A 27,802-nucleotide genomic window follows, 5' to 3' on the forward strand; every position below is an offset into this window, starting at 1 on the left:
GGTAGACTATGAAAGCTTAATAGGAAGCTTGCACAAATGTTTGCCATTAAGTTGGTCTGTGATTGCCATTAAGTTGGTTCGTGTTTGCCCATAAGTTGGTCCGTGTATGCCATTAAGTTGTTCTGTGTGTGCCATTAAGTTGGTCTGCGATTTTCATTAACTGGGCCCGTATATGCCATTACGTTGGTCTGTGTATGCCAATAAGTTGGTCTGTGATTACCATTAAGTTGGTCTGTGATTGTTGTTAATCGGTCCGTGTGGTAATGTCGTTAATTATCGATCTGTGATTCTAATGCTTCTAGACGGTTTATGTTTATTGAATGTGTTTTCTTACTGTTCTGTTTATCCCTACTTAAGCATTGGTTGACGTGTTTGCTTCTGTGTCAAACTAAATGATGTGACCATAATTAGCGCATATTTAGCCCCCGAATTAGCCTTGTTCTCATGTTGTTTAGTGCATATTTGGGTCATTTATTGTCTTTAGTTCTTTGTTTTGCATATTCTTTGAGGTTTTGTGTCCTTGGTAGGAAAGGAGTGCAAACCTTGCATTTTCATGGCAAAATGAGACTAAATTGATTGAATTCAATGACCAAGCATCAAGGAGAGACAAGATTAGAAGGCCTTTGTACATATTTTAGTAAACGAGCAATGTTGAGGAAAGATCCTTGCATCCCCAAGGAAATCCCCAAGGATTTTACGAAGAAAAGGGAAGAAAAAGAAGAAGAAGCAAGACTGAGGAGCAATCCGTGCGGATTGTCCTGAATCCGGCCGTCCCCAGCACCACAATCCGTGCGTCTTCCTTCAAAGACGCCGGGCATCGCTACCGAAGACGTGTGTCTTCTCCGAAGACGCCCGGCGAGGCTCACGAATCCGGCCGTCCCGTGCCTAAGACGCACGGATTCCATCCAAAGCATAAATCCGTTTCTTCAAGCTTCAAAGAAAGAAAGCCCTTCCTTCGAAAAATACCGGCGTCTCCTCCTCGCTCAAATCTAAAAAGTGTAATTACTAGTTTAGCCCTTAGTTAACCCTAATGCATCCACCTAATTTCCACTATAAATACCCCATTAGTCTAATTAGAAGAGTATGTTCTTCTTATCAATTCTTAAAGTAGTTAATATCAATCAAATCTCTCTTTAGTTTTGTAATCAACAATTAATCAAGTTTTAATACAAGTTTTATTTCCTTAATCTCTCGTTTGTTCATCCTTTATTTTGGGTAATTGAAGATTATTTTGGTTATTATTGGGAGATTGACATCCTCTCAATCAAGCATCAAGTACTTCTTTTATTCTTTGCTTTATTATTGGAATCATTAGTAGGTATAATTCTCTTAATCCCTTTTTAATTATTGATAATTACATTTATTTATTCATCATGTTTTACTTTGTTGGTATGATTGACAACCTTGCTTGCATGATCAACATGATAATGAGTGAGTAGTGACCTAGCTAGGGTTAATGGGTAATTAGGGGAAACCAACATGGGGAATGATTCATGCTTAAATTAATATGCTTTCATGGTTTATTTGCTTGCTTGTTTTGATCTCAACTCATGCACATGCTATGTTTGATGAAATGTGAGCCTATGAATCCTTGCATTTTTTACCCATCACCTATCTTTTCAATGAGACTTGTAAGACATAAACCAACTCGAGTCTCATTAGACCATGTATGTTGTTGAGTAGGGAAGACTAAGTCGACTTGTAGGTGTTGTACAATCTAATCGATTCGGCTCCGGGACCCAAACTTTCCTAGGATTGTAAGACATAACCCAACTCAATCCATCACAACAATAATTGCTTGCTTATAATTTGAGAACGTGTTTGTATGATCAATTCCCATGATTCCCCTATGACCCCATGACACCCAAGTGCTTTTTATCAATTGTTTACAACCCTTTCAATTCATCTTGCTTATTTACTTTTATTGCTTTTTAGTTTAGTGACCTTCTACATCAACCCAAATTGTGACACCCCTAAGACACCACTAGTTTCAATAGAAATCTCATCTCAATTCCCGTCCCTTGGGATCCGACCTTTACTTGCCTCTTTACTAATTGTAGAGTTGTTTGTGAAGTTATAAATTGTGTTTTGGTCTAGGTGCTTCCAACGACAATTGTTCCGAAAAATAGAATATAGCTCCGACCCGACCAAAAATGGCGCCGTTGCCGGGGACGGTGTTAGCTTGATTTAGATTTTATTATATTGTTATTAGTTGTGTCTTTCTTTGCCTTGGGGAAGTAAAACTCCTCAAGGTTTGTTCTAATTGTTTTCGAGTTGTTTGATATTTTGGATGTCTAGAAGGTCACAAGGTGATTTGTTACCTTTTGATCGTGAAATTGAAATAACTTTGACAACCAATAGAAGACTTGCTAGGAGGAATTTGAGAGGTATTAGTGAGGTTGTAGATATTCAACCAACTATTGAGTTCATCAACCCTTTTGCAAGAGAAGGTGAGGAGAACCCAACACAAAATACCACACAAAATCAACCCACAATGCCTAAGTTTTCATCGCATTCCGTACCCACCGAGGAGAACCTACCCAACGGTACTCCCACACCACAACATCTAACCGGAAATTTTATTGCAAAATCCGCCTTTATCCAATTAGTCGAAAGGAGCCAATATGGGGGGATGCCTAGTGAAGACCCTCATTCTCATATGGAAACCTTTTGTGACTATTGTGATGCGATTTCTCAAACCGGTGTAACTCAAGACCAAATTCGATGGGTCTTATTTCCTTTTTCTCTAATTGGCACCACGAAACAATGGTTGAAGGGCCTTGATAAGGCCACTCTCGGAATTGATTCTTGGAAGAATTTGGCTCTAGGTTTCTACAAAAAATTCTACCCACCGGAAAAGACTAACATGCTAAGAGCTCAAATTACGGGTTTTAAGCAAAGGGATGAAGAATCTTTGTATGAAGCTTGGGAGCGGTTCAAGGGAATTTGTCGCTCATGTCCTCACCATGGACTTAGCGAGTGGTTCTTGGTACAACAATTTTGGAACGGTCTATATGAAGATTCAAGGAACATTCTCAACATGGGATCAAATGGAATGTTCACCGAAGTTGATGACAATCAAACTTGGAACAAAATTGAGGAAATGGCGGTCCATAACTCACAATATAGTAGACCTCGCAAGGCTACTAGAGGAGGAAAGCATGATGTGGACTCTGTTACTCAATTGGGTGCTCAACTTAGTGCTCACATTGACACAATCAATTTGAAGTTTGAAAAAGCTATGGCTAGACTTGAAGGAGCCTCAAAATCACCTAAGCATCATGTTAATGCCATGACGGCATCTTCATCAATCCCAAGTGGGATATGTGAGAATTGTGGAACTTTGGGACATGACCAAAGTGAATGTAGGGGAACAAATGAACAAGTGAATGCTTTCCAAGCATACAAAAGTGGTACCCCTTATTACAACTATTATAATGAAAACACCAAATTCCATCCAAATCTCTCATACAAAAGCCAAAATGTTCAAAACCCTCAAACAACATACACCCCACCTCCCATGAGAAACCAAAATCAAAGACCCTTTTACAACCAAAACCTAGGTTACCAAAATCAAAATCCATACAATCAACAAAATGACCAAGGTTTTGATGTTCAAAAAGCGGTCCTCCAAATGCAAAAGAATCAACAAGAATTTTCCACCCAAATGCAAAAAGATAGTCAAGCAAAGGAAACCACCATCAACAACATTCTAGCTCACACCAAAATGTTGGAAACCCAATTGACTCAACTAGCATCTTCAAGCTCACAAAGACAAAAGGGACAATTACCACCTCAAAGTAATCCCCCAAGACATAAAACGGTTAGTGCCATTCACTTGAGAAGTGGTACAATGTATGAAGCACCGAAGAAGCAAGTTGAGGATGAAGTTGTGGAAGCTAGTGATAAGAAAGAAATTGTGCAAAACTCCAAAGATGGGGAACCATCAAAAGAATAAATTTCAAAGAAAAATGAAGACAAGGTCAAGGAGAAGGAGCCCATTGTGATTAGACTTCCTTTTCCAAGTCGTCAAGCCAAGCCCAAATTTGATGACCAACTTGGAAAGTTTATGGAAATTGTGAAGAATTTTGAAGTCTAAATTCCTTTCACGGAATTAATCAATCACGTGCCGGCATATGCGAAATACATGAAAGACATCCTCACAAAGAAGAAGTCGATCCGGAAGCTTGAGACTATCGCCTTCACTAAGGTGAGTAGTGCAATACTTCAAGGGAGTTCACCTCCAAAACTCAAGGATCCGGGAAGCTTCTCAATACCGTGTACCATTGGCGACACCGCGATCAACAAAGCCTTGTGTGATCTAGGGGCTAGTGTGAGTGTTATGCGGTACTCGGTGAGTAAAAGGTTGGGGATGGGAGAGCTTAAATCCACCAATATCACACTCCAAATGGCCGATAGATCGACGAAGACACCATTAGGGATATGGGAAGATGTTCCCGTACGAATTGGGAAGTTTTTCATCCCGGTGGACTTTGTCATTGTTGATATGAAGGAAGATTCCAACATTCAAATCATCCTAGGAAGATCTTTCTTACACACCGCGGGTGCGGTGATTGATGTAAAACATGGTGAGCTCACTCTAGAAGTGGGAGATGAGAATATAACCTTCAATCTTGACAAGACTATGAGAGCTCCCCGTTTACATGAACCGTGTTTTATGATCGATCATTATAGTCGGAAAGATGATAGGAAGAAGTCGGAACTCCAATGGAAGAAGAAAATTGAAGATGCTCCATTCAAAGAGCAAGTGAATTGTGACAAAGAGAGCTTGCAAAGCTCACCAAAGTCAAGCAATGAAGAAGATGGCCTTATTGGCCAAGAAAAGGAAATGGGAGAGTTGTCTCCATCAAATCAAGAGATTTTCAATGATCAACTTAATGAAGTTTGTGGTCTTTGGGACGACGAATTTGAAGGGATTTTTAATCCCTACATTGGTAATGCCATCGATCAAGACCGACAACAAGGGCCAAGGTCTATTGAAGACCTTTATCATGACAATGAACAAGCTTTTGATTACTTTTTCAAGGTGTTGAGCAACATCAACAACACCTTGAACATGCCCCCTTGACATCTCATCAAGAATGAGAGTTTGGTGGAGTCCTCCATAAACCACCATTTGTAAATATTTCTAACTCCCTAACTTGCATTTCAATTCTTATATTGCATTTTTGTCATTTTTGGATTTTTATACTTTGATCAAGATAATTATCATGTTTGAGAGAAGTGAGGGAGGGACTAACGATTTCAATTGATGTGTAGTGCTTTAGCTTAGTGTGGGGATGGCAATTGCCTAGGCTATCCATGCCTTAGTAGTGCCCCCGCAATGAAGAACACGAGATATGAAGAACAATGGAAAAATGACAAGGGATATGCAATGTACACGGATGGAACTGAATCCGGGTAAAAAGGGGCAGAACCCGAGCGGATTCAGGAGAATCCGCCCGTCTTCAGGCAATCCGGGCATATTGGGTAGAAGACGCCCGTCCAACATGAGCTGAATTTTTGAAATTTGTGACTGTCAACGAATCCGGGCGCCCTACATTCGAATCCGCCCGTCTTCAAAAATCCGCCCGTCCTGAAAGAAAGACGCCCGTCTTTTTGGCTGAGGAAAACAAGAAAAATCCCTGTAAAGGAATCCGCCCGTCTTCTGTAAAAGACGCCCGTCCCGTGTTTGCAAATCCGAGCGTCTTCACTGAAAGACGCCCGTCTTTAGGCGAGTTTTTCCCAACCCAGAACAGGCCGAATCCGGGCGTCCCGAGCAAAAACCGCCCGTCTTGCCCCTGCATTTCAAATTTTTCGGGTTTTATAAACCCCCTCCCACATTCATTTCTTCATTCCTTCATTCATAACACTACTCATAAACCCCATAACTCCAAAACCCTCATCCTCTCCATCACAAAAACAAGATTCCTCAACAACATTCACCAAAATCAAATCAAAATATCCTTTTAACAACAAATCAATCACTCCTCTTTCAACAAAAATCAAAACCAAGCACAAAATCTTCAACCTTTGAGTCGATTTTTGAATTCATAAAGGCAAAGCCATTCATCTTTAAATCGATTTGGGTACACTAGAAATTGAAGATTTTCACTCTTTTCTTGGTTTATTCATCAATGGCAAGGACTAAGGGAGCAACAAAAGCAACAAAGGCAAAGGCACCAAAGGCAAAGGCACTCTCATCAAGACAAAAGACTCTTCAAGCAAAGAAAGCATTGGCTATGGTGGTAGCTAGGCCAAACTTGGAAATGCAACAACAACAACCTCCCATGGGAACAACAACATCCTCTACTCCGAAAATTGCTCAACTTTCGAATTATCCGGAAGTAATTTTCATTTCCAAATCCCATAGGGACACTTTTGCCAAGTTTGCTAGAAAATCATTTCTATCCACCAAGTTTATTTGTGAAGATACCTTAGATAAGTTGGGTGTCCTTGAGCAAACTAGAGCCTTCTTTAAAGCCATGGGGTTGGAGAAATTGTTTGAATCAAATGAATTGACATACCCCTCCCTTACCTTAGAATTTTTGAGTTCTTTGAAAGTCAACAAGGTTGAGACTATGGAGACCATCGAGTTCCGTCTAGCTAATGTTAGTAGGCGCATCTCCTTTGAGAAAATGGGTAAAGCTTTGGGTCTTAGTGATTCACCGAGTTATTTTAAGAATGTTGGCAAGTATGACCCCGACCCTCTTTGGGAGACGTTTTCGGAAGGAAATTTGAGGACTTTCATGCTAGTTGCGCTCTATTAGTCCACCATCTGGGCATTAGAGTGTGACACAAGGTCATAGGGAACACCATCATTGCAAGAAAAGACACCAACCATTTCACCAAACTCTATTTTGTTCTTCTTGAGTCGGCTTTGAACATTGGAAGGGAATTCACCAAGCCTTTCAACTCTCTAAGGCTTTTGGGGGATAGATGGCTAAATATTGATTGTGGGAAGAAAGGCACTACCGTTATTGTGAATGGAGGCCTAGTCACTATCCTAGCTAAATACTTTGATCCAAACTTCAACAAGGATAGCAAGTATGAGGCGAAAGAGGGTGGTCATCTCATTGATATTAATACTATGATATACAAGTACAAGTGGGTTACCCATAACCCTCTTGACACCAAGTATGGATGGCTCACTAGTGAGGCTAGATCTTTCACTTTGCCTTCAAAGATTTGTCGATTGAGTGTCCACCGGACCAACTATCTACTTCCCCTTTCGAAAGAGGCCGAGTACATTATCCGACAACAAAAGGGTGAAATTGAAATGCCCTCCTCTTCCATTGTCACACCACCCTATCCTTTCGAGTACCAAGAGTTCAAGCCCGAAGGCGTTGAAGCAAGAAATGATTATTTGACTCTTCTCATGCAAGAGATGCACAAGCAAGCTTTCGAGGATCGGAAAAATGCTTACTTGGCCCAATATCCACCCCTCCTTCATTTAGCTAGGCAAGGACTACTTGACCCTTCATGTCCTTTGCCTAGTTGGGCGGATAGGGAAGTCTTCTTTCCGAGTGCATCTAGGGTTGTTCCGGGTGATAATGAGGTTGTCGGTAATGAAGTAGTTGATGATAACATTGATGAAGAAGCTAGTGAAGAAGGAGAAGAGGATGATGAGCAAGGTGAACAAGAAAGTGAAGAAGAAAGTGGTGATGAGTCCACTTCTAGTGAGGAAGATGATGATAGTGATGATATGATGGAAGATTAGCAAGCTTTAGAGTCTCCTACCCTCTTAAGGTTTGTCTATTTCTCTCTTTGTTTTATTTATTAATCTTGATCATTGTTGGAGTAGTCCTAGCACCATAGAGGACTAACACCTCGGCCCCATTGAGGTGTTCTCATTTTATTGTTCCCACCTTTTGAAAATCAAAAATGACAAATTAGTTTCATGCATTGCATAGTGTGTGCATGAACTACACCCAACCTTAGAACATTAGCAATAATGTCTAGATCGGTTTGGGGAAGTACATGCATACACAACGGGAGGTAATCTAAATTATCCTCTCCGTCATAAACAAAAACCATGCATCATGTAGTGTAGATTAGTGTAGCTTGCATTTAGTGTAGAAATCATGCATCATGTTTGCATAATTTCCCATCATTTTGCCCATTGAGGACAATGCCCATATTAGTGTGGGGATGGGGAATTCTAACTTAACTTTTATTCAAAAATCCAAAAAAATTGAAAAATTTCGAAAAACCATAAAAATTTGAAAATTGAAAAACCCAAAAATATGTTTATTTCTTTTTTAGTGTAGTCATGTATATATTGTTGTATATATTGTGTTTGTTCTATCCTTGTTCACATTGATTGACTACGCCACATCCGAGACATGAGGATCATGAAGACCGCATGGTATGATCTTTCCAATCTCCTTTTTCCTCTTTATGTTAATGACTATGTGGCTTTATTTTGATTGATGCGGTATAACAATGTGAACTTAGGACTTGCATTTAGTTTATATGTCATATTAGTTGGTAGAATCACTTGCATTAGGATGTATATAATAGTTGCATCATGGCATATAGTTGCATTTCGATAAAATATTTTGAAAAATGCCTAATTGAGAACTTTGACAAGAGCAACTAAGCCATTAGAAATACTTTTTCAACTTAAGACTTTGCCTACTAGAATGGTTGTAAAACACCCTAGATTGTGTCATACTAGTGTCTTTTGACCCATGACCCAAAGCCTAGTCAAGGGTTTGCATGTGAATCACATATTCCAACCCCGTGATGCGATGTGGACTTAGTTAACTTGTCTAGGTGACCTTGATTGACCTTGTGGCAAGGCAACCCAAAAATACTTTCTATCAATAAGTTTGAAGTGCTCATTTCGAAGATTTTGTTATGTGGAAGTAATTTATTGCCAAGGAAACCTCAAATGTTATGAAATGTTGAAATGTTGAGAATTTTAGTTGTTTTGATGGAGGCGTACCACTTCGATGTGCTTTGGAGAGGGATACATTGAATTGGGCCCCCACACGGTTGTGAATTCAACCGCCCAGAGACAAAGTGACTATCACCCCAAAAAGCTATTGTTTAGAGGTTAACCGGTTGCCTAATAAGCGATTGGCGAAAGCAAAGGACATTAGCCCGGAAGGGACAAACCCCATCTCTAATTTTTGAAATGTGAAAGTTAAATGAGGTCAATTTTTGAATACTAGTCATATCCACCCTTGTTTACAATGATTTGAGAATTTCATTCCCAAAAAGCCTTTTTGTCAAGCCACTTTGTCGAGCTTGGGACGATCCATGACCTTTACTTTTGTAGAGAACTCGAGACTTGTCATGTCATATGCTACTAGCATCATAGGGATCATCATTCCATAACCATCCGATCACCCTTGACGAAAGCATTTGGAAATTGAGGACGAAAGTAGTCTAGTTTAACACCATTTGGAGGTGATTTAGTGCCATCCTCTTAGCCTTAGTAATTTGTTGAACTAGTATTTCTGAAGGATTATATGCTCTTAAATTTGTTCTCCTTTAGTGCCTCCGCCACTTAATGAGGAAGTGGTTATTCCTTTTGTAGATGCATCCATTATTTGATTTTGTGTGCTTAATGTTTGGATGTGTCGCCATTTTGGCAAGACCCACCTTGTCTTGCAAGAAGGCATCCTACCTCATGGTTGTCTTGTTGTGAGTTGAAGGGGCGGAGTGAGACCCGCTAATTGTCTCATATCGGCTATGTTATTAGGTTAGTTTAAATAATGGTCCTAGTCTTTGTCACCTCTTTACTCGGGACGAGGAAAGGTTCGGTTTGGGGATATTTGATGTGACCATAATTAGCGCATATTTAGCCCCCGAATTAGCCTTGTTCCCATGCTTTTTAGTGCATATTTGGGTCATTTATTGTCTTTAGTTCTTTGTTTTACATATTCTTTGAGGTTTTGTGTCCTTGGTAGGAAAGGAGTGCAAACCTTGCATTTTCATGGCAAAATGAGACTAAATTGATTGAATTCAATGACCAAGCATCAAGGAGAGACAAGATTAGAAGGCCTTTGTACATATTTTAGTAAACGAGCAATGTTGAGGAAAGATCCTTGCATCCCCAAGGAAATCCCCAAGGATTTTACGAAGAAAAGGGAAGAAAAAGAAGAAGAAGCAAGACTGAGGAGCAATCCGTGCGGATTGTCCTGAATCCGGCCGTCCCCAGGACCACAATCCGTGCGTCTTCCTTCAAAGACGCCCGGGCATCAGCTACCAGAAGACGTGGGTCTTCTCCCAAAGACGCCCGGGCAGAGGCTCACGAATCCGGCCGTCCCGTGCCTAAGACGCACGGATTCCAGTCCAGCACAAATCCGTTTCTTCAAGCTTCAAAGAAAGAAGCCCTTCCTTCGAAAAATACCGGCGTCTCCCTGCTCAAATCTAAAAAGTGTAATTACTAGTTTAGCCCTTAGTTAACCCTAATGCATCCACCTAATTTCCATTATAAATACCCCATTAGTCTAATTAGAAGAGTATGTTCTTCTTATCAATTCTTAGAGTAGTTAATATCCATCAAATCTCTCTTTAGTTTTGTAATCAACAATTAATCAAGTTTTAATACAAGTTTTATTTCCTTAATCTCTCGTTTGTTCATTCTTTATTTTGGGTAATTGAAGATTATTTGGGTTATTATTGGGAGATTGACAACCTCTCAATCAAGCATCAAGTACTTCTTTTATTCTTTGCTTTATTATTGGAATCATTAGTAGGTATAATTCTCTTAATCCCTTTTTAATTATTGATAATTACTTTCATTTATTCATCATGTTTTACTTTGTTGGTATGATTGACAACCTTGCTAGCATGATCAACATGATAATGAGTGAGTAGTGACCTAGCTAGGGTTAATGGGTAATTAGGGGAAACCAACATGGGGAATGATTCATGCTTAAATTAATATGCTTTCATGGTTTATTTGCTTGCTTGTTTTGATCTCAACTCATGCACATGTTATGTTTGATGAAATGCGAGCCTATGAATCCTTGCATTTTTTACCCATCACCTATCTTTTTAATGAGTCTTGTAAGACATAAACCAACTAGAGTCTCATTAGACCATGCATGTTGTTGAGTAGGGAAGACTAAGTCGACTTGTAGGTGTTGTACAATCTAATCGATTCGGCTCCGGGACCCAAACTTTCCTAGGATTGTAAGACATAACCAAATTCAATCCATCACAACAATAATTGCTTGCTTATAATTTGAGAACATGTTTGTATGATCAATTCCCATGATTCCCCTATGACCCCATGACACCCTAGTGCTTTTTATCAATTGTTTACAACCCTTTCAATTCATCTTGCTTATTTACTTTCATTGCTTTTTAGTTTAGTGACCTTCTACATCAACCCAAATTGTGACACCCCTAAGACACCACTAGTTTCAATAGAAATCTCATCTCAATTCCCGTCCCTTGGGATCCGACCTTTACTTGCCTCTTTACTAATTGTAGAGTTGTTTGTGAAGTTATAAATTGTGTTTTGGTCTAGGTGCTTCCAACGACAATTGTTCCGAAAAATAGAATATAGCTCCGACCCGACCACTAAAACTGATACCTACTTTAATTGATGGCGTCATGTGGTGAACCATTTAATATTTCTGGTTTAATGGGGACAAATTTAAATAACAGGTTTTGAGTTAGCTGGATATGGGAGCTTGGCGTGCGAGCCTTCGGATCCCCAGGAGTCTAGATCACTTAGTTTCACACGATATTTATATTATGCATAGACTATGTGTAATACCCGGTCATTGTGGAACCCGTACTTGGACCTTGGGATACACCAGAGGACCTTTAGACTTGATAAGAGATCACTCAGGAGGGAAGGATAGCCTTACACTATACCTAGTAGGAACTAAACTAGACCAAGTGGAGGTGCAGTGGACCGAGTGGGTCCACTCGATCGAGTGAAAGGTATACTTGAACGAGTGAGTCTACTCGACCGAGTGGGGGTACCTAATCGATTGAGTGAGTCCACTCGACCAAGTAGACTCGGCACTCGGTCGAGTGACGCTGTTCAGAACACGAGTTAAAACCCTTTCTCACCTAACCCTAAAATCATTTCTATCTTTCTCCTTTTGTCTCCAAACTTTCTCCCTTCTCTTTAAAACCATCACAAACACCTACTACGTTGGATTCAAGCTTGGATTAGAAGATTTCCCAGCTTCTGCTTCATCTCCTTCATCTTGTAAGTAAAGATCTAACTTTTCTAGTCTTATAAACCCTAACTTTTGGGGGATTTTGTTATGGGTAATTAATTAGTGATTAGTATGTGTAAAAGGGGTAATAATAAGGGGCTTTGTAGTATATATTAGTATAGGATGTATTGTAATAATTATTATGTGATTTGTATAGGATGAGACGGTTCCTTGAGATAATTTCGGTTCAGAGTCAAGTAGCTTGAGGAGATTGCTAAAAGGTAAGTTTATCCTACTCGGTTTCAATATTTTATGTGCATATTTGTGTGTCTTGCATCATCATTTTTATGTATGATTCGATTGGATAACATGTTGGTATTTGAGGAAGTTTTATCCATGATATGTTGGTATTGAGTTCATGATGAGTCATATAATTGGTGTTGTGTTGCATTTTCCATGTATGGTCATTGTTATATTGTGTTGGAGATTATTCGTGGTGTTACTTAGTTATTGAGGAGATGTAAGACGATTGAGATACCATCTCATACTTGAGTCGCCTCTTGGAGCTTCCCACTCCAAGAGGGATTTGCACATTATGGAGGGACTCGTGTGGTTGAGACACGACATCTGGCAGGGGATCCGGTTGGCTTTCGGACACGGTACGTCTGGGCGTGTCCTGATACCTGTTTGTGATTTTTGGCATGCCTGGGCGTGTCCCGGTACTGTGGTCAAGGTTATTTGATAGCATGTTATTCATATTATAGTCAAGTTGTATACTCACACACTTTGAGTTGTGTCACACTTTATTTAGTTATTAAAACTAACGTTTGTGTGTCTGTGTAATTGTCACCTATTTTCTGGGTGGCGTTTGTCGATTCATTTGATATTTCCGAATATATGGGGAGAAGGTTAAGTACAGGTCTTGCTTGTTGACGTGATCGGGATTTGGGTCGCGCCTTGGACTTGGAGTCGGGTAGCATAGCATAGATGACATAGATGGTAGTCGACTTGTAATTTGTATAGTTTTCAATTATCATTTGTTTATGGCCATGTAATTCACTAAACTTTTTATTTATATGAGTTGTTTATTGATTGTATCTCCCATTTAGTGCGTCGGGAAACCGAGATGGTAACATCTCCTAATTACCATGGTCGGGTAAGAAGGGGGTGTTACAAAGTGGTATCAGAGCTTCGATTTTGGAACCTAAACCAACGAATAAAAATGAACCTAGGTGTGTCTAATAAAAGAAACCCGACATGAATACAATAGGAGATCGGTTTTGGATGAGTAAGCGCCCTCATATCAAAACTAGTGCATATTGTCTTAGTTGGTCACTACGTGGGTGGTTATGAGTATGGGTGAACGTTATATGGAAAGTCGTATGGTTGCATGAATATGTGATATGCATTAAGTTCTTGTATGATATAGTTATTTTCCATGATGTACGAGTTTGTATGAAAGTTAAATGCTAGATTGATATGAGTAACATGTTTAGAAGTAGTTAATATGTGTTGGTATACGAATAATGATACTGCTTTTTAAGTTTTGCTCCGTGTGTTAATTAAGTATGTGTTACTGCATCTATTGTGTATGATTGGTGAAGTATGTTGGTAGAGTAGTTGCTAGTATTACGATAGAGTATCAAGGACGGTAAATAGGACAATGTATTAACTAACTCGGGTGAGTCACCGATAGCCGGTGGACTCCCAAATCATCTTTTTGTATTGGAGGGACTCCATCACTCTAATCCAACTCGAAATCTCAAGCCGTAAGCAATCACTCTAACGAGTACGAGTCCACACTCGGCCGAGTACAGTGCACTCGACCGAGTGGACCCTGACACTTGACCGAGTGGGCCGATTTTGAGAAGCTAGAAACACTTAGTAAAATAGGCCACTCGACCGAGTTAAAATTCACTGGACCGAGTGAACTCGACACTCGACGGAGTGGAGGTGGGCTGGGAATTACACGGGTTCAACCCTATTTCTCCACATATTATCTTCTTCATCCGTTGTTTTAATCTCACAACAACCACTCCAAAACTCACTAAAAATCATTTTAGCAATTCCATTCTACTCCTTTGGTGCTTAGGATCAAGATTCTGCTTTAATTCCTTTCTTTAATTTCTACCATTTTAATAATGTAAGTGATTATCCTTCTCCTAATTTTTCCCCAAATTGATTTCCGAAGATCTACAATAATTCACTTAAGTTTTATGAATTATTTGCATACTTTTGTTCAATTCATGTTAGGGCTTAGCATCCTACATCACTATTGTGGCAAAAAAAATCAAATTTTTATAACAAAATTTTGGTCACAATTGAGGGGCACAAAAATGCTTAGTGAACTTATATGTGGATTTTGGTACTTGTCGTTGGGTTTAGTTGGACAACAAAGGCCTAACCTTTGTTGTTATGGATAGATCTTGTTTGATATGTGAAAATTTTGTCATAAAATTTCGAACTTTAGACAAGTCATGCCCAAATTTTGATTTTCCAAGAGTGAAACTTGGATTAATTGCTTTATAAGACTACCATCCTAATTGGTAATGTGGTATGTGGTCTCAAAACAAAAAAAATTTCCGTCATGAAATTTGGGTGAAACTCTTGAAAACTTCATAAGTAGCCATGAGAAACTTTAATTTTCATCTTAAAAATGGTTTAAGAATGTTGATAAACTAAGAATTTGATGGTTATTATTACATTACGAGGTAAACCAAGAATTTTTCATCTTAAAAATGTAACAAAGTTCTCAAAATTTGACAATAATCATGTCGATAATTTCATTTTGATGCTCACTACATGGTTAAATTATCCAGGGTTATCCTAAATCCCAAGTTTTAATGTTTGAGGAAGCTCCACATTGAAAACTTTTCCGTCTTAAAGACCTTGAAAGGGTTGAAAATAAGCGCCATACTTGCCCGGATTTTTGATTTTATCAAGTCAACTCTTGTCTTAATTTTCTCCTTGATAATTTACATTGATGTCAAATAACATGTAACCTTTCACGCTAGAGTTTCCAATCTTAAATTTTTTAAGATTTTCAAAATGAACGGCTGTCACATCGGAGTTTAGTATGGTGTCACATCGTTAGTCAGACTATAGTCGAGAGTTTGGTTATGAATAAGAGTGATGTTCATGTTTAAAGGTTATGTTTGGAGTCACATGATATCGGTAATATGGAAGATTTTTTTGAAGGAAAAGATCAATTCATTAATAAATCGCTAAACGGCACTTACAAGAGATAGGTATAATCGAAAACAACAAATCTAATAGAAGCCAAAGGACAAATTCCTCTCGTAAAACTAGGGATCTCAAAACATGATATGACAATTCGGCTCGTCCTTGTATCGCTCTCTTCATGTAGCTTTTAAGGGGATCCTTTGTTTGATTCATTGATGGAGAAAATTTACCTTTTATCGGCACCATAGATCGTCGGCGAATAACGCGTATCAATTGTAGAGTCGTATGACAAATCATCAACAAATCTCTCGTATGTATATTTCCAATAAAACGAAACCCTAAAATAATATAAAGGACAGAAAAAACTCCGAAATTGGAGATAGACAAATGGATCTCACCAAAAGGGAGACTTTTATTGATGGATTCATAAATTTTCATACTAATAATTGATAAATAAAACTTTTATGGGGCTTACCATCGATTAATGGTCGATGGAAGCCCCGAATTTGATTGTTAGAGACTAGGGTTTTTAGAGAGAAAAAGAGGGTGAGAGAAAGTAGGTGTAATATGGAAGATTTTGGTATTGGTTAAAACATAAGGATACTATGTTAAAACTTCTTAGGAGGTCAACTATTAAGTTGAGGAGTTGGAGAAAAGTTTCATTCGGTTTCAAAGTTAGTTCCAAGTTCTTATCTTTTCCCTTCTATATCTTGTTGTGTGGTTTCTTTTGTAGCATATCAAGGAATACGACGAGCAACCATGGGAGAAACAGCCACCAACCTGAACCCGAACCAGAGGCACTACCCGCCATTACCCATCCGGGATACCCGGGGATATATTTTGAGAGTGAACCCCATAATAATACCTTCCTAGCCCTCACCGAAAGACGTATGAACGCCACTAGGTGTGTATCGGAGAGTGCCTTAGAAACCTTGGGGATAGAGGTACAAGTACTTGACATTTTTAGCGTACTTGGCATGGAGGGATTGTATAATTTGGCGGAAATAAGCTACCGCAACCTTACCTTAGAATTCTTGAGCTCTTTCATCTACAATCCAAAATACCATACCGCGAGCTTCCGACTCAAGAACACCTCCTTCCACCTATCTAGTGATGTCTTTGCGGAACGATTAGGTGTAGGAAAAAGGACTACCCTTACTCTTGACAAGGTCGGAAAGGAAATGAAAGCTACAAAATATATCGATCATTATATGGGTAACCAACACACCGATGTTAGTGCCATGAAATTAAACGATGTGGAACACCCCATATTGAAGGTTTTTCTTCGCCTTATGACCAACATCATTTACGGAAGAAAGGACCATAGAAAACTCAACTCCACGAAATTATTACTTCTAAGCTCCTACCTCAATCTATATTACGAGAGGCATTTTTACTTTAGTCCCGTGACCATCGTATGCTTAGCATTTGAGAGGATGACCAAGTCCGATAAGTGTTCTTTTGATTGTGGCGCCCTAATGACTAGGCTAGCCAAGAACCTCTTGGGTTATGAGCCGAGGGATATTGATAGACCTTTGAGTGCGGAGGTGCCATACTTTGACATTGCCTACATTAAGGGAATGTTTGGTTGTGGAGAGGAAAGACAAGAATGGGTACTCGTGGATGGTGAACACGGACTTGTACATAAAGCTTCCCGCAACCGGGAGATTGCCCAAAACCTCCCACCTACCCAAGTTAGCCCCACCTAGCCCTCCGGCCCGGTCTTAGCTCATCCTCGAAAACCTTACTTACACCCTTGATATTGAAGTGGTGCAACGAGAACCGACCCCGCCACTCCTTTCCAACCCCCTAGGACTTATCCACATGCCCCGTCGTCCTCCTATGTGCTCATACCTTCGCGGCCCATGACCGCCCTAGACACTCCACTTATGCCCCATCCTCTTCTTTCATGTGTGAACCTTCACCATACCATGACCCTCCCCAGCATTCCATACACATGCCGTCTTTCACCGGAGGATATAACCAACCACAGCCGGCTTATAATAACCAATACCCCATGGCGGGCCTAATTTAGAGGGTGAACAACTCCTTGGTCCTAAGGGCATGAATGAGTTCACCTATAACCATGGAGTAAGACCAACCGAATGCCCTAACCTTTTGTTCGGGGATGGGAACACTTCTGGTGTATTCAAGGCCTATGGTATTCAACCATCGGATTGGGGTCATAGGATTCCTCACGGTGGGGGACACTTCCTTGGCCCTTGGGCGCGACTGCACTATGCCACCGGGAGTTTCTTTAACGACGCTCATCAAAGTGGTGGCTACCATGAGAATGTGAGTGATGGCTACCAAGGAAATAAGAGTGGTGTCTACCAAGAGAATGTCAGTGATGGCTACCTAGAGAACGTGGAGAGTACCAATCAAGAGCGAATGAAGAGTGTCTCCGATGAGGGTGGGAGTAATTCTCTTTATGGAAGCGGGAGTGGCGGAGGAGCATTGAGTGGGGCACCAGGACTTAAGGAGCATCATGGACACTATGTCAATGCAATAGTGGAAGTTTCGGCTATGGACACCTTGGGTGAAACAAGGAGTGCATAGCGTAACGCATGGAGGGAGGGGTCGCCAGGAAACAACTAATGAGCCTTAGTCCAGTGGGTGAAGAAGCTTGGCAAAAAGAGAAAGACCTCTTCGTAGTCTTATTTATTTTATGCAAACTCGTGTGACTTTGCGTAGGTTGAGCCTTGAACAATTTGCTTTTATTATAGTGTAAACTTGGCCATAAGGCCAAAATCTAGTCGATGGTATTCTAGATACCCAGTATCTGCACCTTCCAAAAACCACCCGATGATGATCGGACTATAACGTGTTTTTGATATGCGTGTGTGAATTGGCTATACGTAAGACGGTTTGATGCATTACTCTGATATGAAAAATTATTTCAAAAATGGTTTTCTAACATCATTTGCATTAAAACAACACTATTTAGAGTTAAAACCGTCTTCGGACCCAACACCGACTCAGGAACCCGCAACTCGAGTCAACCTGAGTCAACCCGAGTCAACCCGAGTCTTGAATTTTGAACATAATGCCATGAATGTTTTTATGATGCCATTTGCATTAAAATGACACTAATTAGAGTCTAAACCGACACCGGGCAAAAACCGGCTCGAAATTCAAATCACGACTCACACGGGTCAAACCCTAGTCAAGCACAAAAAATATCTACACCTAACACCCAAGAGTAAGCTGACACGGCTCAGCAATCACATAAAACCACAAATCACAACCAACAAAACATTGGTTAGAACTAATGAAAAATCTAAATTTCCGAAAAGGACAGGACACCCCATTGTATCACTAGCGTGCTCGCGCCTCAATGGGCTACCTCCTTAGCCGCCAAGTAAACTCAACCGACCTATCATCCCAGATTTCTCTATAAATACTGACCTTCACATACAATAATACTTACGGGAGTTTCCACCCCCTCATTTCTCCCTTAAAATTCTAGACTCGACTTCTTAAGTTACAAACCGACACATATTTTCGACCTACCAATCGAAAATACAAGCCATACACATTTTTTGGTACCGTTATGGTGCATTAAATCACTTGACCGACCATTTCGACCAACTACACAATCAGTAAACAAAACATCACTCTTTACATTGCTAAAATGGTTTTCAACCGAGTTTTCCGACCTAACAAGTTTTTACACTTCCGTCGATTTCTCGCCAACGACCTAACATGTAAGTATGAGGGTGTAATTAATCCTCTTCTTTCATGTCTTTTATCTATTTTTATGACCTTAAGATGCTAAAACATGCATAACATGGTCCAAAATACGAATCGAATGAGCCAAAACCGAGTTATGAACTGTAACAGAAGCCCCTAGTCACAACTAAGTGGATCGCGCCTAAACGGGTTGTCCAGGTCAGAACTCAAACGTCATTCTTTCAATTTTCATTTCATTTTTACAATCGGTTTTGACCGTTTCAAATCATTTTTATGATGAATATTTTTTAACCATAAATTACATTCACCCTTGGTTCCTCATACCATGACGGTTTAATCCGTGTTTTGGTGATAATATTTGGTTAATTACATTTTAAAAGGCATTTTAAAACCTTTTATTCATTTGTTTACATTTCAAAAATAACCATATTAGTCATACATGCATAATCATCCTCGGTTCCACATACCATGTCGGTTTAAACCAAAGTACGATGATGAACATTGACTAACTACAAAACAATGAACTTAACACAATTAGTTCATAATAAATATTTTTCAAAACTATTCATGTCAAGCTTGCAAAACCGAACCCGAAATCGAATATTGTCAATACAATGATGATTATTCAAGTCGTGTTTTTCACATTAGCACAAAAGCGGTCTAAACGACATTTCCAACAAAGACGGGTTCAAATACCCTTTCGCAAACCGTCTCATAAACGTTTTAAATAACCAGGAGACACCCATTTGGGTCGTCTGCTTCCTCGCGCCTAAACAGACTCACTGACTTCCAGTTTTCAAACCTGGACATGCCCCTTTGCATCGTCCTAAGGCTCGCGCCTCAATAGGATTCCTGATAGAGGTCCTGCTTCCTTTCCAGCACTCGTCTAGGACGATCCCGACTTCGGTTAACCTGAATACAGGACAGATCAGATTGACAAGTCCGCATTTTACTTAGGTTTTGCAAAATGCCTTTCTAAGACAAATGGATCACGTTATGTACCATAAACCTAACTCGGTAAATGGATGTTTAATTTCCGTCTTGCATGCAAATCAACGCTAAATCCAACTTGACATCAATTGTAATACTACGGTTTTATATACTGTTGGGTACTCTGTCGAGTAAGTGTGTGTTGCGTACGAAATAGTGTGTGTAACAATTGTGGATGTGAGTTATGATTATGGAGATAAGTCCATGTATAGAGGAGTATGTCATTTTAGCGGTAATGTGGAAGAATTAGAGTATTGCTTATGTTAAGGATTTTGTGGTATAGGTTAGGTGGTGTGCCGAATGAATTGAGGTATGAGAACTGTTAGAGTAAGAGAGTCTTGGATATAGGAATGGTTGTAGGTGTTGAAGTTATAGGCGGTTATCATTGATATGTGGTGGTGATGAGGATAATGAGAAGATATAGCTAAGGATTTAGTATTAGTGAGTTACGAGGACGTAACATTTATCCTAAGAAGAGTAGGGTGCGACAAAAAGAGTTTGATGGTTGTACTTGTTGCAGAATATTTGGGAAGTTTGAGTATTGGTGTAGAATAAAGGATGGATTTGTGTTGTGGTTGATTTTATTAAATGTACTGGCAGTGCTTGTAGTATTATATCGATTATGAGTGTGAGTAAACTTCGATAGTGTTAACAGTTTAGGTGATGATATTTATCAGTATGAGTAAACTTCGAGGACGAAGTTCATTTTTAGGGTGGCAGAATATAACATTCCATTTGGTGGTTGATCTCGCTTGGTGGATTGTCTTGATATTAGATTTGCTAGTGGATAATATGTTAATGAGACGGAACTAGCGGCATTTGTGGATGGTATTCGGTAGTTTATGGAGTTAGTGTCGAGAGGCTATAATGTAGTTGATACGATATCGTGAGCCATGTTGTGGAGGTAGGCATAGTTGGTGTTAATAGTTCATGTTTTATAGGTGGGGTTTGAATTTCGGGGACGAAGTTCGTTTTTAAGTAGGGAAGACTGTAATGTTAGAGTATGTGTCCTCAACAATAGTGCGATCACATTATTAAAACTCATAATAAGAATACATAAAGGGATGATTCATTTTTATACGTCAACTGATCAACATTAATCGGTAATGATTGGCTGACTAGAGTTTGACATTACTGTCGTTTGATGGTGGTGATCAGTTGATCCCTTAAGGTCACACCTAAAGGACGATTCCCTTAATAGATAAATTAATTAATCATATATTGATACAGATTTATTAATTCCTTAAATTTGAACAATTTACATATGTGAGTAAAAATATGAATCTTATTGTAATTCGATTAAATAAGATTCGTTTTAGTAAATAAAATGTTATATTACTAAAACTTTGTTTATGAAACAATTAAATTAAGAAAGATCGGTTAATTATAATTACAATTTGTTGTAGATTTTATTAACATAAACCATTTGATATACTTGTGATTATGAATTACTAGTCAATTGTTGTATATAATTACATTAATATATGTAATGATATTTAACTATTAAACATGCATTAATATTATTAACATGTTACATGTCACATGTTACACATTATATGACAAAGTGACAACTGACAAAAATAAAATGGAGTCCATATTATCTAATGGACCGGTTTAAGAGGAAATTAGAGGGTGAATTATTTAAATTTTTTTTTTATTGTGGAGAACACAATGATTACAATTATAGAATAGCTTACACCCTCATGCATTTTGATAAGAACAATTCTAAAAGAGAAATGGGCATGCATTGGTTCTATGGCCACTAACCCCCACCGGTTTTCCTCCCCTCTAAATGAATAAGAATTGTTCTTATTTTGATTATTCATTCTTACAATTATTCAACATCTCACTTCTCTCACCATCTCTCTAAAATAAGTTTTAGAAAATTGTTCAAAAATCTAATTTATAAATTACTAGAAGTAGTAATACAAAATAATATTAGATTATATTTATGGTCAACAACTAATATAATTTAGTCAATTAATTAGTAGTTTTAAGGAGTAGTCTTGGTGCAATTGATAGGAGGTTCTCTTAATTTTGAGATAAAGGGAATCATCCATTTATTTTAAGCTAAAAAACAAGTAAGAAAGGTGTTCTTACTTGTTCCCTTAAAACCGTTTTCATCAATGTAGGGAACCTTGTTCTTACTTTTATATTTTATTATGTTATGCATGCATAAGATCAACATCTTTTTAATGAGTTATTTAGATATAAAATTAAAGGAGTTTAACTAGAGGGTTTTTGAATCCTTTCAAGAGGTATCATGAGCTTAGGTTGTTGCATGCATAATCGGCTTAATTTTTCCGACTAAATTAAAACTAGAAATTTGTGATTTATATGATTAAGTCACGAAAATTTTTGCATGTCATATACTCTGGTCCTAAAATATATTTAGGTTATTTTGATGATTTATGGTCATTTTTGGCACATTTTAATGATTTTTAGTAATTTTAATGTTTAAAATGGTGTTTAAAATGCTAAAAATAGTTAGACTAAGTTTCTGACCTTCAATTTTTTATATGATTTCACATGCATATTTTAATTATTTTATGTAAATTTCGTATAAATTTAATTTATTTTGCATGATTTATGATTTTTATGAGATAAAAATAACATAAATAGAGGTAAAATGATTAAAATTAGTTAGACTTCGAAACAGGCCATGAAATTTTAATATGTTGTCACATGCATATTTTACTCACTGTGTGTAAAAGTTTAGATGAAATTGATTCATTTTGCATGATTTATGAATTTTTAGTGTACAAATGACATAAATAGTGACTATTTTAGCATAAATAGCTAAAAGAAATTAAATGGCATGAGAAAATTATTTTAGGTTTCACTTTTATCCCAAATATCAGATCTAAAGTTGGAACATTTATTAGATTAATCTTCATATGCTTTAGATATTTTATTAGATAAAACTGATAAATTTCAACTATATTCTTCTCGAAATGAATTCAAAAATTTTAACCCTTGATTTTTGACATTATGAGTGTCATGGAATTATTCCAGAATGTTCAAAAATTTAAAATTCAAAATTTTAAATTATTGTAATTAAATTTGGATTTATTCATAAAAGGTTATAATATTAAGGTCAAAAATGAGCAATCAAGTTAAATTATTGTCAAAAATTGAGTAATGGCTAATTTTTGAGTCCTGAAAGGTTAGGATAATTAAATTGGACTAAAATTAGATTTTATTATTATTTTGTGTAGTTTTAATAAGTTAAAATTGTGAATATCCATAAAACCGGTTTATATTTACGATATAAGTTTAAATAGGGCGATTTAGCAATAATTTGGCATGTTAATTACATATTATAATGCTGCATATTTTATTGATGAATGTCATATTTCTTTTATATAATTTTGAATTATGTAATTTTATCTTAGTATGGCCTTAGTTTTAATCGATATTACCCGTAATGTAAGGGAACATTGATTCGGTTGTAATTTATTGTGATCTCGTATCACTTTTATTTTATTTTATTAGATTTTATTTTACAAATGTATAATAGGAAGTACAATGTATATTTTACTATTTAATTATTTGTAATTCCGGAGTTCCCAAAGACGGTGCCATTCGGAAAGGAGTTCCGATCGAGACGGTGTCTATCCTTGGGAGGCGTGTCACGTGAAGATTCAAGGGACCAAAGGAGTTGGTTTCCGAATATGTAATAGAATATAAGATTTTCTATTTTAGGAAAGGCCATACTAGGAAATTTACTTTACTTTATTTGCTTGCTTTATATGTTTGCATCCATTGCCAAATTGCCATAACTTCACATGCATATTTTATCATCTTATCAACTATTTTCAATTATAATTATCGAGTATTCATCGACTTAGTTCACTTAAAGATGATAGATAATAAATCGACAAGACATCACACATACTTAAAATTGAGATTAGGCTTATCAAATAGTAGGACTCATGAATCCCTTTAACATTTGGAGTAGATTCGGTTTCCCGTGGTACTTTGATTTATCCTTTGGTAAGTGGGGTAATAAAACGTTATTTCACGAGATATTTGGTTGGACTCAACTGGATATAAAGACTAGTCTTATGTTCCAGGCCTAGAGATGGAATTTATGAAATACATCGACCGAGAATTCTATAGTAGAATCAATTAAAGAGTTAATTCACCAAATTTATGCAAGTATGGGATGTATCGGTTTCCCGTACCCATGTTTGTGTAAAGAAGGATCTCGGAATCGTTTATATAATTTAGGTGCGAGGTCATTATATAAATGCATAATTTTAAAACCTTGTTAAATATGTTTACAAGTAAAATGATAAATGTTAACTATTTCCTTCAAATCGTTTTTGTAGTCAATTTGATTAATTTGCAATGGCAACTCCGATTTCATCCGCTTCCACAAGTGGAACCGCTCCATCACTCACTAATGCTTCTTGGCTCCGATCATTTATGGATCGATGTAAACTTGAAAAGAATGGGACTAACTTAGCCGATTGGGATGCGCAACTCCGCTTGGCCGCGGAAGGTGATGACAAGCTTCGTTACCTTACCGAAGCCGCTGCCGCTATACCTACTACTAGGTCCACCGCTGCGGTTAGGGAGGCCTATGAGGCTTACCTAAAAGAATCGGCCGCGACCAAGAATGTCTTGATCATCTCTATGGAAGCCAATCTCCAAAGGAGTGCTATTAAGATAGGCACCGCCTATGAGATCTACACCAAACTTGTGACCATGTTTTTACAAGCTCCTAGGATAATCCAATATGAGGCGGCCTCCGCATTCTTTGAGCTCAACATCAAAGAGGGTCAAAAGGATAGCCCTCATGTGCTCAAATTGATTGAGCATGTTGAGACGCTCAATTTGCAAGGGGTTAAAATCCCCGAACAACTCGTTATTGACCGAGTTCTCTATTGCTTGAATCCCGTCAAAGCATATGTAAAGTTTAGGGTAAACTACAATATGCAAAACATGAAAACCTCTCTCCATGAATTGCACAACTTGCTTGTACAAGCCGAGAGAGACATGTGTCTCAATGTGAGTAGACCAAGGATGTGCTCAATATTAATGATAAGAGCAAGGGGAAATTCAAGAAAAGCACTAGAAAGGGTAAGAAACCCACTCCCAACAAGGGCAAAGGGAAAGATATTGAGAATAGATCATCCAAGCCCAAAAAGGGTGCATCTTACGAAGATAAGTTCCACTATTGTTGTGGTACGAGCCATTGGAAACGTAATTGCCTGAAGTATCTAGGAGATGTTAAAGCTGGACGTGTGACTCCAGTAGGTAATAAATTCTCTAATTTATTGTGTTATTGATATCAAGCCCAACTTTGGTATTTTGATACAAGTTGTGATTCTCACCCCCTTTAATGAAATATAGGGCATGTGAGCAAAGACAAAGGCAAGGACAAGAAAGCTTGAGGAAGATCTTCAACAAAGGGATGCTAGGGTAGCCGCCCATAGTAGAAGACCTATGGAAGCTTGGCTTTTATTTTGTATTGTCTTCTTAGTATTATTGTATTTTGACTTATTGTTTTAGAACTCGTTTTTATTTCCGTGTTGGACATGGAAATTTGTATTATTTCCATTTTGCAAACAATGATTGTATGAATTTTAATGACTTGGCTTTCAACCCAAGTCATTCGGTTTATGGAATTTTTCCTATGTTCTAAAAACTTGTCATTATACACCTTTTACATCAACAACATAAATAGTTTGACTTAAATTGGTCATAAAAGAATTACAATGATTGGATCATTGTAATGAGTTCATAAGCCATGAATTTGATTCGCTCTTATGCTTTTATGAATAAATATCACATCTTATTTGACATAAGAATGAACGACTGAAAAGTCAAATAGAGTTATTTGAACTCAAGGTAGAGAATTTTATAAACCAATTGATAACACCACTTATAACTAAGACTTGTAACCACTTATAAGACTCCATACGAGTTATGGGAGGTCTTAAGACCCTAAAATTGTATAAGACATGTATATGAGTCCAATCCTTTATCTTATAAAGTTTAGTCTATCTTACTACTAGATTACAATGTCATTACAAGAGGGTCACCTATTAAGATCATAATGTGTGACATTTTCTCTTGAGGATTGTTTGTTGCTTACATAGCTATCTTTCGAGAAAAATAGGCGTATTTTTCAAAAGATAGAGTGGGAGAAAATTAGCAACAAACTCGAGACTAGTGAGGAGACCAAAATAAAGCTTGTTAGGTCAAACTCAAGACTACAAACTCGAGACTAGTGAGGAGACCAATAGAAAGCTCATTAGGTCAAACTCAAGACTAGTAAAGAGACCAAAAGAAAGCTTGTTAGGTCAAACACAATTTTAGTGAAGAGACCAAAAGAAAGTGATCTTTAATAAAGATTATGAAGTGGTTGTATCAAGTAAATTCAATTCGATTTTACAAAAGAGCCTAATGAACCAATGTAAAGTCTATGCATAAGAGTTGCATGGATAGACGCTAAAGTTGTCAAGAAAGCTGAGTTAAAATGTAACCAAGCTAAGATCCATATTATCATTGCTACACCTCATAGTGTGTATAAGCAAGTTAAGACCAATTTCTAAATAGGTATTTAGAAAAGAGTGTATGTGCGACATAAACACGAGGTTTTAATTAAACGCTTAAAATTGCAATGATCATTTCAATTATGTGATTAGAAAATGGTTTTACTCGAGTTGTCAAGAGGCCATAAGTATACATGGATTGAAGTGGAAGTCGATATTGTCATGTTTAGACATGAAGATCAGTGGGAGAAATTGTCTTTTGTGTTAATGTCATTGAGGATGACATGCTAACACTACCATCGATGAAGGAGTGTTTTTGTTTTCAATTCTCGATGAAAGAAGACATGATGCACTCTAAAATTCCAAATCTATCATGATATAGGGAAATTTAGATTGGCACTTAGATAAGTATCTTATGATTGATAAGATTCTTTATCTGTTTAATATCAACATAGGTTGAGGAGGTTATTCATTTTGATGAAAGTGGAATTGTTGGAATATGTGTCATCCGACAATAATGCGATCACAACTGTCGATCATGATGATCACATGTTTAAGTCTCATTTTAAGAATACATGTGGGATGTAATTTTTACAGTCAACTGGTCCACACATATCGGTAATGATTGGCTGACTAGAGTTTGACATTACTGTCGTGCGACGGTGGTGATTAGTTGATCCCCTTAGGTCATACCTAAAGGATAACACTCTTAATTGAATATTTGATTGATCGCATGACGATACGAGTCAATTAAATTGCTTAAAATTGACGGACGATTTTGGGAGTAATATTTACGTGTCTCGTTGTAATTTGATTAAATTAGACACGGTCTAAGTAATCGAATTGTTTTATTGCTTAGATGAAATTATTGTTTACGGAAACAATTGAACTGAATGAATAATTTGTTATAAATACAAGATGTTGTAATTTATAATTGGTAAAGTGTTTTGGTACAAGTAATTGTGAATTACTAAGTCGATTTTGTACATGACGTATTTTATTAATACGTTGATTTTTAATACGTTAAAAATACATGACAATTTTACATGACTTGTGACATGTGACAAATTGACAAAGATAAAATGGAATCCATTTTATCCATATAGACCGAAATATTGGAGGGAGTATGGTGTTTAAATTATGTTTAATTAATTGAGTGGAAACAACATGATTACACTTCCAACACCTAGCCTTGCATGCCTATTTCTTGATTAGAGAATTAAGCCCATGCATTGGCTCCCCAATCCCTCCTCCCACCGGTTTTCTAAGACCAATTTAGAGAGTTTTTCCTCT

At 37.7% G+C, this 27,802-nt stretch overlaps 1 non-coding gene across 1 annotated transcript; it reads right to left on the reverse strand.

Moving 5' to 3' along the window:
• Positions 1-2,866: 2,866 nt before the first annotated feature.
• LOC141593484 (small nucleolar RNA R71) lies at positions 2,867-2,973 on the reverse strand. The gene has a single exon (XR_012521564.1). It is a non-coding gene; the product is annotated as a small nucleolar RNA R71 (small nucleolar RNA).
• Between the last annotated feature and the right edge of the window lie 24,829 nt (positions 2,974-27,802).

Source organism: Silene latifolia, chromosome 7 (assembly GCF_048544455.1).
Source record: "Silene latifolia isolate original U9 population chromosome 7, ASM4854445v1, whole genome shotgun sequence".
In the NCBI taxonomy this organism is placed as follows: Eukaryota; Viridiplantae; Streptophyta; class Magnoliopsida; order Caryophyllales; family Caryophyllaceae; genus Silene; species Silene latifolia.